Source organism: Rousettus aegyptiacus, unplaced genomic scaffold (assembly GCF_014176215.1).
Source record: "Rousettus aegyptiacus isolate mRouAeg1 unplaced genomic scaffold, mRouAeg1.p scaffold_m13_p_5, whole genome shotgun sequence".
Classification (NCBI taxonomy): Eukaryota; Metazoa; Chordata; class Mammalia; order Chiroptera; family Pteropodidae; genus Rousettus; species Rousettus aegyptiacus.
Window position 1 is genome coordinate 118,351,573 of NW_023416308.1, and position 12,046 is coordinate 118,363,618.

At 47.0% G+C, this 12,046-nt stretch overlaps 1 protein-coding gene across 25 annotated transcripts in view; it reads left to right on the forward strand.

Moving 5' to 3' along the window:
• The first annotated feature begins 252 nt into the window (after nucleotides 1-252).
• Nucleotides 253-12,046, forward strand: part of PPP6R3 (protein phosphatase 6 regulatory subunit 3) — a 110,531-nt gene continuing 98,737 nt past the window's right edge. For 22 of the 25 annotated variants that reach the window (XR_004950855.1, XM_036220678.1, XM_036220682.1 and 19 more), the window contains exon 1: nucleotides 253-360. The gene's annotated coding sequence lies outside the window, so the exon portion shown is untranslated. Of the gene's footprint in view, nucleotides 361-787; nucleotides 1,169-1,402; nucleotides 1,415-12,046 lie in introns of those variants that run through there. The other 3 variants (XM_036220680.1, XM_036220681.1, XM_036220679.1) reach the window with 3 other exon arrangements.

Below are 12,046 nucleotides of genomic sequence, written 5' to 3' on the forward strand. Positions count from 1 at the left end.
TCCCGGTTTCTGATTTGTTTCTTCAGACTCCGAGGTCCTAGAGGTTCCGGATCCGTCAAGTCCATGGGAAAAGAATGCTCCCCTCGCGCTTGACTGACGGGGCCTGCAAGCCAATCGCAGTGGGTGCAACGGGGGCCGCCGGGCGCCCCAATAGGCTGCAGGGGGAGGGAGACGCAGGCCAATGAGCGTGGAGCTGGGGGCGGGGGCAGGGCCGCGATTGGCTGCGAGGCGGCCGGAGGGAGGGCGGGGGGAACTCAAGGCCTGCTTGATACGTCCGCCATTTTGGGCGATTCGCTGATGGTGTCGGTGAGCGCGTTTCCCGCCTGAGCGCAACTAGCGGCGGGTCGCGGGCACCTCCAGGTAGTGAGAGGGGCGGGGGGCAGCGGGGCGGGCGGTGGCGCGGGGTGCGCGGGGTGCGCGGCGCGTGCTCGGCGATGGGGCCCCTCCGCCCGGCCTCGGCGGCGCAGGGCGAGAGCGTCCTGGCCCCCACCCCTCCCCCCCGGAATTCGCCGCTCGGCGGCCCGGGAGGCGCGGCGCCGGGGCTCCCCGGGCCGTCCTCGCCCGCGCCTGTCAGCCGCCTGCCCGCCCGCCGCGGGCCGCGGGGACTCGGGCGGCCCCGGCGCCGGGGCGGGACGCGGGCCGGGCGGCGAACTTTGCGCCCGCGTTGAGGTCCGCGGCCTTGCGCGGCGGCGGCGGCGGCGGCGGGCGGCCCGGGCGCGCCCCTAACCTGGCCGGGCCCGGCTCCGCCCCGGCCTGCGCGTCCCGACGGCCGCCCCGCGCGCGGGGCCCGGAGAACTCTCCGCTCGAGCCCCGGGAGCGTGTCAAGTTGAGGGGCAGCTCGCCGCAGACTCGCGAAGGCTATTGTTGGACTCCGTTCTCTGGGAAACAAGTTCGGTGTGTTTCTGTCCATTCGCCGCAGACTCTTCGGAAAAGGCCAGACACAGCCCAGAGTATTGAAATAGCTTCCCGAGCGATTTTTTAACTCCGGTGTTGTGACTCGAATGTAGACCTGGTCACGAACGCCTCCCTGGCGAATATGAGCGAGGGGGGTGGTCCTTCTTGCGGCTGGAAGCACCTCCCTCTTAAAGAAGCCCGTTCGCTGTTCACTCGCAGGGGTTTCCTCCTGGATCCCGCTGCCCGCGATCGCAGCTTGGACTCTTGGTGTTAGGTGCGTGGAATGAGTCCTCAGATGTACCTCTGTGCCCTGACGTGTCAGAGCTTCGTGTGTATAATTTTCCCGGTACCTAACATTTTCTCTGTGGGACCCATTGAGCTTTGTTTATGTTTTGCTTTTATGGGAGGGGCACTTGGTAGTTGTTTCCCTTTCATCCTCGCTGCACACGTTAACGTGGATGTTGTCTCACTTTGTAAATGTGAATTTTACTTCGATTTTGTCCTCAAGGTCATGTTGCAGGTGAGCAGCAAGTGGGAAAAAGACTCCAGCCTTCCAGCCACTGGGACGTCTTCTAAGTGGTGGTGATATCTGAGCTTTCTTCACTCTGGAGTTTCACTGCCTGGGTTCAAGTCTTGGTTTCACCACTTTCTGGCCTTGTGACCTTGGGCAAGTTACCGAACCTCCCTGCCTTCTCTGTAATATGGGAATAATAAGTGTCTACCTCATAAGTTTGTCGGGAGTAAATGAGTTAATACATGTAAAGCAGCTAGAGAAAGTGCCTCGCTGCAGAATCAGTTTAGTAATTCGTGGCTATTATTATTAATTTAAATTTGATTTTTAAATGTTTAGATACTATTAGGAAGTCAGATGCTTTGGCACCTGGTGAATGTCTTTAGAGAGCTCTGTGTATTTAAAAGTCAGCTGAACTGAGAAGTTAAAATGGAAATTTTTTTCAGTTTTTTTTCAGGAGAGAGGTGGTTGAAGATTCATTGAATAACAAAGGTTTCCTGGAGTAGTTATTAGTGGTGTGGTGGTGCCTCAGCATGCTTTGTTCAGGAGATTAAATAAAGAAAAGCCAATCAGAAGCTCACGTGGATTCTGTTCTTTATACTTTTGGATGCTGCACTCAGTGTGATTGGTCCCCTAATAAGTAACTCCAGGGTTTCTGGGTGCACTCCTGGGTGGTTATTCAGGTTGGAAAGGTTACTGTGTATTGAAGTGTACTTAAGTGAGGAAGGTTTGGGACGTGACTTGTTGTTGGATGGGTGCTGTTTTGCATTTCAGTGTGTGTCTGATCAGGGAGGCTAGAATAACGCAGTGCCATCCTCTCAGTCACACATGTTCAGTCTTTTAGTTCCTGCCCTGTACTCGCCCTTCCCTTGGCATTGTCTTCTTGGGAATTGGCTTGCACTGGGAAAGTGTTATTTTGATAGACTCAGTCTTAAGTAGAGATGGGCATCTTACCGGTGTAACTTACTCTGGAATAGGAAGATTGTTTTTGATTAGAAAACTAGCATTTGTGTAAAGTATAGCAAAAAACTTGTTAGTTTGAATTAACTGTTTGAGAATTCGAGAGTAGGACTATAGCTGGACATAAAATGAAGACACTACAAGGTGAGGGTAGCTTAACTTTTAAGATAAATTTTTGTGTCGATTTGGTACAAAGATAATGTGTTCATTACAGATAAAGCATCTCTTAAGACAGCATTTGTCAGGATAGGTATTTATTGTATCTTGCAGTTTAATATTGGATGTTTGAGAGGCAGCCTGCATATATATTGCTTTAAAATTTGACAATGTTTTTATTACCCTTAAGAGTAGTGACAGTGAAGTTCTAACCATCTGCTCAACTAAAACTCAGCATTGAGTTCATTCTGTAAGAAGCACAAGAAGTGGTTTGGTCCTTGTGAGTCAAGATCTGAACCCCTGTGGCCTGAGTGGTGCTGGGTGCTTTAAGCTGTTTTCTTCTTCTTCTTCTTTTTTTTTTTTTTCATTTGTTAAGAGAGCCTCAAATGGTTGTTTTTTTTATTTACTCTAGATCAGTGGTTCTCAACTAGGGGACGATTTTGCCCCTAAAGGAATATTGGAAATGTCCGGAGATATTTTTACTTGTCACACCTGTGAGAGTGGGCAGTGTGTTACTAGCTTCTAGAGGGTAGAGACCAGGGATGCTGCTAAACATCCTGTAATGCACAGGACTGCATTTCTGCCGTCCCCCATCACACTCGCATGCACACGCATGCACAAATAATCCAGCCCAGAGTAGCAATAGTGCCGAGGCTGGGAAACCCTGCTATAGGCAGATGCTGGGCTGGCCTGCATTAGAGTCACTTGGCTTACTTTTAAGACCATGGATGATGGATCCCACCTCTGGAAATTTGTACTGGGATTGAAAATGTATTTTTAAAAAGCTACCCAGGTGATAACTGAAGTGCAGGTTTTGGAACCACTGCGCTACACATTTTAGGGACTGCTTGTGGGTCAGGGACCCCTTCAGGTAGTCTGTGAGCCCTTTGCGGTAGCTAGAGCCTACCTTAGAGATTATTTAGTAGTGGGAGAGAGAGTGTACGCATATTATTTTCAGGTGCCCAAAGACAGAACTTTAAAAGAAATTTTAAATAAAATAATTTAGAATCTTTTTCTTCTTTCTCTCATGAAAATAATAACCACGTTGAAACTTAGCAGCATTCTCAGGCATTGAGGGTTTTTGCCCCCAGGCTAAATAGCCTTACGTTACTGTGATTTTTGAATTTCGTATCTTTTGCCCTCATCCTGTCAGTCAGCTGTCAGTTTTGTTTTTAGATGCCAGCTTCATCATTATTTTTTTAAAAATTTCTGGGCGTCCCAGATCAGTTTTGCCACTTAGGTCCTTTGAGGGAGCGAGAGAGACATATTCTGTGCTTACCCTTTTCACTCAGTGACCGTTGCCTGCTAGTAACGGGGTTCCTCTGTGCCCTGGACAGTGACTCAGATGGGTGAGGGCTTTTCCTTCTGGGGGAGACGAGGTGCAGCAGTAGAGGACAGAGGTCCTTTTCTTACACGTCCTTACAATTTAGATTATTTAGTTTATTGAGTGGAAGAATGTCTATAAAAACTCTACACATTTTTCAGCAACTGAATGTTAATAATATTTGGACATAATGAAAAGATTGTGCAGAAAAGAAAAGACCATGCAGGCTCTTTCCAATCCTTTATCCTGAAATTCAGGTATGGCCATAGTTCAGTGACAAGCAACCCCTCCTCCCATCTGCATTTTCTAAACTTTATTTATTTGATCAGCAAGTATATTGAGTTCTTACTCTGCCAGGCGCTGTATTGGGGATTCACTCATGAACAGGAGCTTAAGGATGTTCAATCTAGACAGAGAGGCAGCAATTACAAAAGAGAGTTTTGGCTGGGAGACCAGATAACAAAGCTTGTTAAAATTGTAGCAGAGTAGTAAGTAGGCTCTCGATGAGAGGCCCTAGAGGCTTCAGAGGAAAGAGCTGTTTGCTGGCCGAGTGTTCGAGATTGCCAAATAGTAGAGGAATTTTACCTTTGTTTCTCCTCTGTATTATTAAATGGTTATGTCGACCTGCCTCCTTGGTTTGATGTGTCTTCAAGAGCAATGCTATTCTTCCCATGCTGGCGAAGTTGTTTTGTAATGACAGATAGGGTCGATCTATTTTGTCTTGTTCCGTAGATGTTGGTTGTCGGTCATTCACAGTTGAAACACTGACTGGTTTCCTACTTCTCGGGGCTTGGCGTAGGTTCTCACTAAATGTCTTGAGCGTCCTGAGATCGATGCTGCTTCCAGTGGGAATGGGGTTCTTCCTGCTGCTGTCTGGATCTAGGTTGACTGTAGATTCGTTTCTGTGGCCTTTTGACTTTGGCTTAGATTTAATCGTCACAGAAACCCTTTTCCTCTCTCCCTCCCCCTTTATTTTTATTTTCTGGGAGAGGGGAGGTATTAGTTACTAGTCAGATCAATACCCAGTTTATTTCAGGTTTTGGATGATTACAAACTGACAACTGGAGACCAGGTAGATTGGCTGGATAGTGAAGAAGCAAGTCAGGGATCTTGGCAGTACTTGAAAGGCTTCTTACCTGTACTGGGATATTTTCGTGTCGCAAACTTGGCCCAGACTGGGTTTACTCTGAGTCGAGGTGGTTTACTACTTGTCACGTACAGCTGGCTAGTGTTGACCTGTTTCACAAGTATTATGGAGGACTACACAGCCAACTGTGAATTTACATAAAGTTTGACAGGTCATGAATATCTTTTTACGGCTACAAGGAGGCTCTGACTCTGTGCTTCTCAGTGACTCCAGAGAAAATTAGGGTATTATTAGTGCCAAACTTTCTGACAGTGAGAATATACATTGACTTGGAGTGGTTTGTACCCCAGAGGTTGACTGCCATGAAATTTGGTGGCCTGAACGAAAGATGAAGAAGAATTGTTTTTTGGAACATTAGAGAGCAAGACTACAAAGGCTCCAGGAAAAAATAAAAATAAAAAAGCTGTAAAAATAATAATGTGATTGAATGTTGAGCTAGAGTTGGAGAAAGCTGTGTAGATTGTTGGCTGGACGCTCGAATTCCCTGTGCACGTGTGCATGTCTAAACAGCAGTGTGACAGAGGCGCACTTTGAGAAGAAGAGAAAGCAGTTTGCCCGAGAACGCACGGCGCTCTGAGACCCCGATGGGGTGAGCAAGGCAGCTGTGTTCCATGGTGGCCTAGTGGTTAGTAGACGTGGGCTGGACCTTGGCGACGTCTGCGCTTTTCAGTCCCCAGGTGGGCCAGTGGCGGGAGGAACATTAACAAGTGTTGACTCAGTTGGCTCTTTGGGGCTTCCTCTCATGAGAGTCACGGTTTTCGAGCTGGAACAGAACTTAGAGGTCATTGATTCTTAGAAAAAAAATTAGGCTGTACTGGAGAATGGACCCGTAGGTAGAGGAGAAATCTGTTTCTAGGTAATTTCTTAGGGTTTCAGTGGCGCTACTAGACCACCATTCCAGGTGTCTTTTGTTTTCAAGAGGAACATCACAGGTGGGTCTCGCCGAAAGTTGTGGACGAACGGTTAACTTGTGAATTTTGGTGGCAGAGCATGTTAGTTTTTGTCATTGTAGTAGATGAGGGGATAGTGTCTTCTGTTTTTTTTGGTTGGTATAGATACACAGTTTCTATTGCTGCTGAATGATGGGTAGCTCTCATCTGCCGCTGTTACTGTGAGTGAGACCCTGCCCCTTCTGATTACACACCACCCTGCCGTTCCACCGTGGACCTCTTGCCCTCACTTTATTACATTGGCCATAACAACTATGCATGGACTGGACCTACAGTCTTCTAGCTGTGTGATTCTAATGTTAGATGGCATTTCTGTTCCTTAGTTTTGTTATCTGTGAAGCGAATGTTAAAAATAAACGATTAAGTACAGTGCCTAGGATGAAAGTAATACTCATACTCATTTTTACTGCCACCAGTCTTTCTAATGACAATAGAAGTAACTGCAGAAACAACTCTAACACGAGGTGCAGCGAATGCCTGGAAGCAAGATGGACTGTTATGGAACCCGGAGGGCCCCGGAGGTCTCACTGGCTGCTCTGGGAAGTTCAGGGTGATGGTGCTATGGGGCTGGTTATGGACTCGGTGTTTACATGCAAGTTTTTCTTTTCAAATTTAGATTCTATTATTTATGTTTTACTTACATAAACATGAATAATATCTTCTTACTTCATTGCAAGTAGAGATCACAAATTGAGGTTTTGCACTTCGCTTTCTAAAACAGCTTTAAAAATCTCTGTCTGCCATAATAGAGGTAACTTCGTTTGCTTTGGAGTCTCCCGTGTTATATAGAACCATGTTTTCTTCAGTGTGCTGTACTCTTGAAAAAGCACATCTGCCTTGAAGGATCAATGTATTTTAACAGATGGTTGGATCTTTCATATTTCACACTTAATTTCTTTTTTCTTTTCTTTTCTTTTCTTTCTCTCTCTCTCTCTCTCTCTCTCTCTCTCTCTCTCTCTCTCTCTCTCTTTCTTTCTTTCTTTTTTATAAATTCCATGTTATTACCAGACAACTGTTTTCTGTAAAATGTTACATCTAGCTCTGAGGGCTCCATGGGTCTCTAACTCCTCAGCTCTGCCCTTGAAAGCAGCCGTTAGACAACATAGAGATTAATGGAAGCTGCTGTCTTCCAATACAGTTTTATTTACAAAGGCAGATGGTGGGTTGTGTTCGGCTTGCCCTGTGCTAATCTTTTTTTTTTTTTTTCAACTTTTCATGAGATCATATGCTCAAAGAATATATATGAGCATATGTACAGGTATGAAATGTCAAAAGCACAATTGCTGTTGTGTACCCACTAACCAACCAGCTTTAGAAATACCACGTCGTACTGTGTTTGACTCCCTGTGCATCCTCCCGGGCCCACCTCCCTCACCTCCCGCGTGTGACCTAACGGCAGGCAGGTGCCCCTGCCCATGTTGTTGTTCTTGCTTTATGACTTGCCATCTGCAAATGTATCCTTATATAACGTAACTTACTTTTTGTTGGTCTTAAAACTATATAAATTGAATGATTTTGTTCTTTGACCTCTACCCCCGTTGTTTTTGAGATTCATTTATTCAAACATTTGTATTTATTGTGTCTTACATATTCTGATGCTGGGTATATTAGCAGTGAGCAAAGCAGACAGCAGCCCCTGCCTTCATGGAGTTTATGTTTTGGTGGGAGAAAGGCACTTCACAGAAAAGTCAGATACAGCAGTCGCGATGACGCAGGGAGAAAAGTCAAGCAGGGAAGTGGGTGGGTGGCGCTGGTGGCCGAGTGAGATCCGATGATGAGGGCCAGCCTCCCTGAGAAGGGGCCCTTGAACAGAAGGTGCGGGAGGGAGCCCTGAGGCTCCGGGCGTGGGTGGGATGGGAGGAGCCCCGTAGGCCCGGTGCCCAGTGTGCAGGAGGTGCTGAGAAGGGTTCTGCCTGCCGCGTTGAAGGGAGGGGCCGCTGAGCGGCCAGCCCTGCCGGAGGGACACTGCTAGGGAGAGTGGCAGGAGCTGAGGTCATGGGGGGGGCCCGGTGGGGGGAGCCCGAGCACACGCTTTCCTTAGGATTTTGTCCTTTCTTGTTCTCTGAATGAGATGGGGAGTTGTGTTCTGAGCAGAAGTGTGACATGAGATCTGCTATGTTTTCGAAAGGCCCCCCAGAGCTGTGTTGAGGGTAGTTGCCACTGTGCCGCAGATGTCGGCCGTCTGGGCAGAGCAGGGGCACGTGCCGAAGTGGAAAGGGCTTGGGTTCCGGGCGCGTCCCGGTGTCCTGACGGGGGAGCCGCGGGGGTTTGCGGAGAGCGGAGTGGAGGACGACACGGGGGCTTTTCGGGGGCTTTTCGCTTGCCGTTTATGAAGCCGGGAAGACTGGAGGCACGGGTGGTGAGGTCCGGAGCGCGGTGCGCGGCAGGTTACGTTTGTGAAGCTGTTGGCCACCTGCACTGTGTAGGGTTAGTGTTTGGGGGGGGGGGGGAGGTCCGGGCTAGAGATCAGACGGGAGACCCTCAGAGGTCCTGAGGCCGGTGAGAGCCGGGGGCACGTGGGCGCAGTGGGCAGGGAGGGCGGGGAGGAAAGGGGGGGCCGCCAGGTGAACCCCGCAGCTTGGGAGCCCGGAACGGTGCGAGCTCTGTCCAGTGCTCCTGCTGCCAGGTCAAGTAGAGTGACCGAGACTTGTCCGATGGCTTGGGCAGCGCGGAAGTCATTGATGACCTTGACAAGAGTGGTTTCCACCGGCTGGCGCAGGCCAAGCCTGGAAAGGAGGGCACATGAGGAGCTCCCAGGGGCTGGGGGCGGGGGCCTGAGGAGGGCTTGCTGAGATGGGGGGCACCGCAGCGCTCTGGACGGAGCGATCGATTACGCGGAGGGGAGAGGGCACGCTTGCTGGAGCCGTGTTCCTGGGACAGCGACAAGGACTGGGCCGCGTGCCCAGGTGGAGTCCACTGGCTGCCCCCTGGGGAGAGGAGGGCGAGCAGGGCCGGAAGCTGGGTACCGGGGCCGCGTGGACATTTCTTCCTTTCCCAGTGGAGCAGGAAGAAGGTAGCAGCAGTCAGTACGGAGGGTGAGCAGGGGTGGTGGGCGTGAGGAGCGCCGCGCGGGCGCATTCTGTAGATGGGTGAGGAGGTGCGGGGACCAGCGCCCGGGACCGGCCTGCCCGCGGGGCGCGGCCCTGGGCTCCCAGTGGAAAGGTGGTCGCGTTCTTTGTACCAGACGCACAGTGGGCAGCGCCGCGTTTGCGTGGGAGCCGGGCTTTCCCCGCCAGGAGTGGCCGAGCTGGGCAGGGAGGGCGGGCTCGCGGGGCGAGGGGAGCCAGGTTCGTCCAGCCGTGCCTGGAGCGGCAGCTCGTTCCTTTTCAGTTCCGTGTTCTGTTTCAGACCCAGTACATCCCATTTTTTTCTTCGTCCTGTCACTGGAGGACAGAAACCCTTCTCTGGGGTCGAGACTTTGCAGGCTGGCAGGTCCTCACGGCTCTAGCTTTAGTGGGTGGCGCGGCTCGCCCCCCACAGCGGTCCTCCAGCCTGCCTCCTTCCTGCCCTGTTCTGCGCCCTTTACGACCCTGGGTGTCATCAGACTTTTTTGTATTTTCCAATTCGATGAGTATGAACTTACATTTCATTTAAAGAAATAACAGCTTTATCGAGAGAGAATTCACAAAGCGTACAGTACACCCATTTAAAGTGTACAATATAATGGGTTTTAAAATATCCATGGAGTTGCGTGATGATCACAACAGTCTAGATTTAGAACATTTTCATCACCCCAGAAAGACACCTTGTACCCATTAACAGCCATTCTCCACTTCTGCCTCAGCTCTAGGCAGCCACCAGTACACTTTCTCTTTCTACTGATTTCCCTGTTCTGGACATTTCCTAGGAATGGAGTCATACAACGTGCAGTCTTTTGTCTGGTTCCTTCACTTAGCGTAGTGTTTTCAGGGTTCATCCACGGTGTAGTGTGTGTCAGTATCATTGCTTTTTATTGCTGAATAACATTCCATTGTCACGGATATGCCACATGTTATGTATCCATTCATCAGCTGATGAACTTTTGGGGTGTTTCCACTTTTTGACTTATTAATGATACTGCTATGAACATTTGTATATAAGTGTCTGGGTGGATGTGTGTTATTTATTTAAAATTTTCAATTAGAGTTGACATTCAATGTTTTTACATTAGTTTCAGGAATACAGCATAGTGGTTAGATAGTTATGTAATGTACAGAGTAATCCCCCTGATTAGTCTGGTACCCACCTGGAGCTGTACATAGTTGTTACAGTGTTATTGACTCTGCTCCCTAAGCTGTACTTCACATCCCCTGTGACTGTTTTGTAACTACCAATTTGTACTTCTTAATCCCTTCCCCTTTTTCACTCAGTTCACCTACCCCTTCCCCCACGTTCTGGCAATCACCAGTTTGTTCTCTCTCTGTGAGTCTTTCCATTTTATTTCGTTTTTTAGATTCCACGTGTAAGTGAAATCATATGGTATTTGTCTTTCTTTGAGTTGTTTCACTTAGCATAATACTACTCTCTAGGTCCATCCATGTCTTTGCAAATGGTAAGAGTTCATTTTATTTTTATGGCCGAGTAATATTCCGTTGTATATGTGTACCACATCTTTTTTATCCAGTCGTCTGTTGATGGGTACTTAGGTTGCTTCCATATCTTGGCTATTGTAAATACCGCTGCAGTGAACATAGGCGTGCATATGTCTTTTCCAACTAGTAGTGTTTTGGTTTTCTTCAGATAAATACCCAAAAGTAGAATTCCTGGGGCTCTAGGTGGTCCTGTTTTTAATTCTTTGAGGAACATCTAAACTGTTCTCCATAGATGCTGCACCAGTTTGCAGTCCCATGGTCATTTGTTTTTATTTCTCTTGGTGTGTACTTAGGAGTGGAATTGTTGGGTAACATGGTAACTATGTTTAGATTTTGAAGAATTACCAAATTGTTTTTCAAAGTGGCTACACCATATTACATTCTTACTAACACTGTGTCAGGGTTCCAATTTCCTCAAGTCCTTGCCAACATTTATTATTTTCCATTTTTAAAAACGGTAGCCATCCTAGGAGTGTCAAGTGTGTTTATCTCATTGTGGTTTTGATTTACCTAATGACTAAGGTGTTGTGTGTCTCCACGTGCTTACTAGCCATTTGTATATCTGTAGAGGAAAGAAAGTCTGTTTTAATTCCTTTGTCCATTTTTATTTTTATATGGTTTTAATGTTTTCTCTGATTACTGATGAAGCTGAGCATCTTTTCAGATTTTTAGATTTCTACTTTTGTGAAATGCCTGTTTATGTCTTAATTTTTTTTTCCCTATTGAGTTGTTTGGTTTTTCTTATTTGTAGTTCTTATATGTTCTGATTAATAATCTTTTCTTAATTATCTGTGTGACAGATATCTTTTCCCAGTTTGTGAATCGCCTTTTAATTGTATTTGTGGGACCTTTAAAAAGCAGTTATTGAAAGCATGGAATTAAAAGGTAAAAAAAGATCTTTTAATCTCTTCTAGCCTTCACTCTATTGAGGTAGAAGAAGAAATAGAATTTTGGATTATAGGTAGTTGTCTTAAAAAGTTTTGTGGTTTTTCTTCCTACAAGGCTTGCGCATCTTTTATTAGATTTATTCTTTGGGTACTTTAGTTTTTGTTGTTGTTGTAAATAATTTTTTTAAGCTATATTTTCTATTCGCTGGTAAATGGAAATGCAGACAACTTTGTGCAGCAACTTCTCTAACTTAAAATTTTCTCGTGGAATTTTTATGTAGTATGTAGATAAGCATTTCTTTCCAGTCCTTTTTCTTTTGATGTCTTATCTCGCTGCTTCAGGACAACCATTATAGTGGAGAATGTACATAATAATGGCAGGCATCTTTGGATTCCTGCTTTTAAAGGAAATGCTTTCATCTTTCACCTTTAATGTGTGATACTTTGTTTTTTAACTGGTTGAGGAAGATTCCTTCCATCTTAGTTAATGGAGCATTTAAAAAAAAGTCAGTGGGTATTGGGCTTAATTAATTGGATACATTATCTATTGCGATGATAACATGATTTTTCTTCCTTTAATTTGGTAACGTGAAAGATTACTTTCAAAGGTAACATCAAAATGAACATTCTAGGATTAATTAGCTTG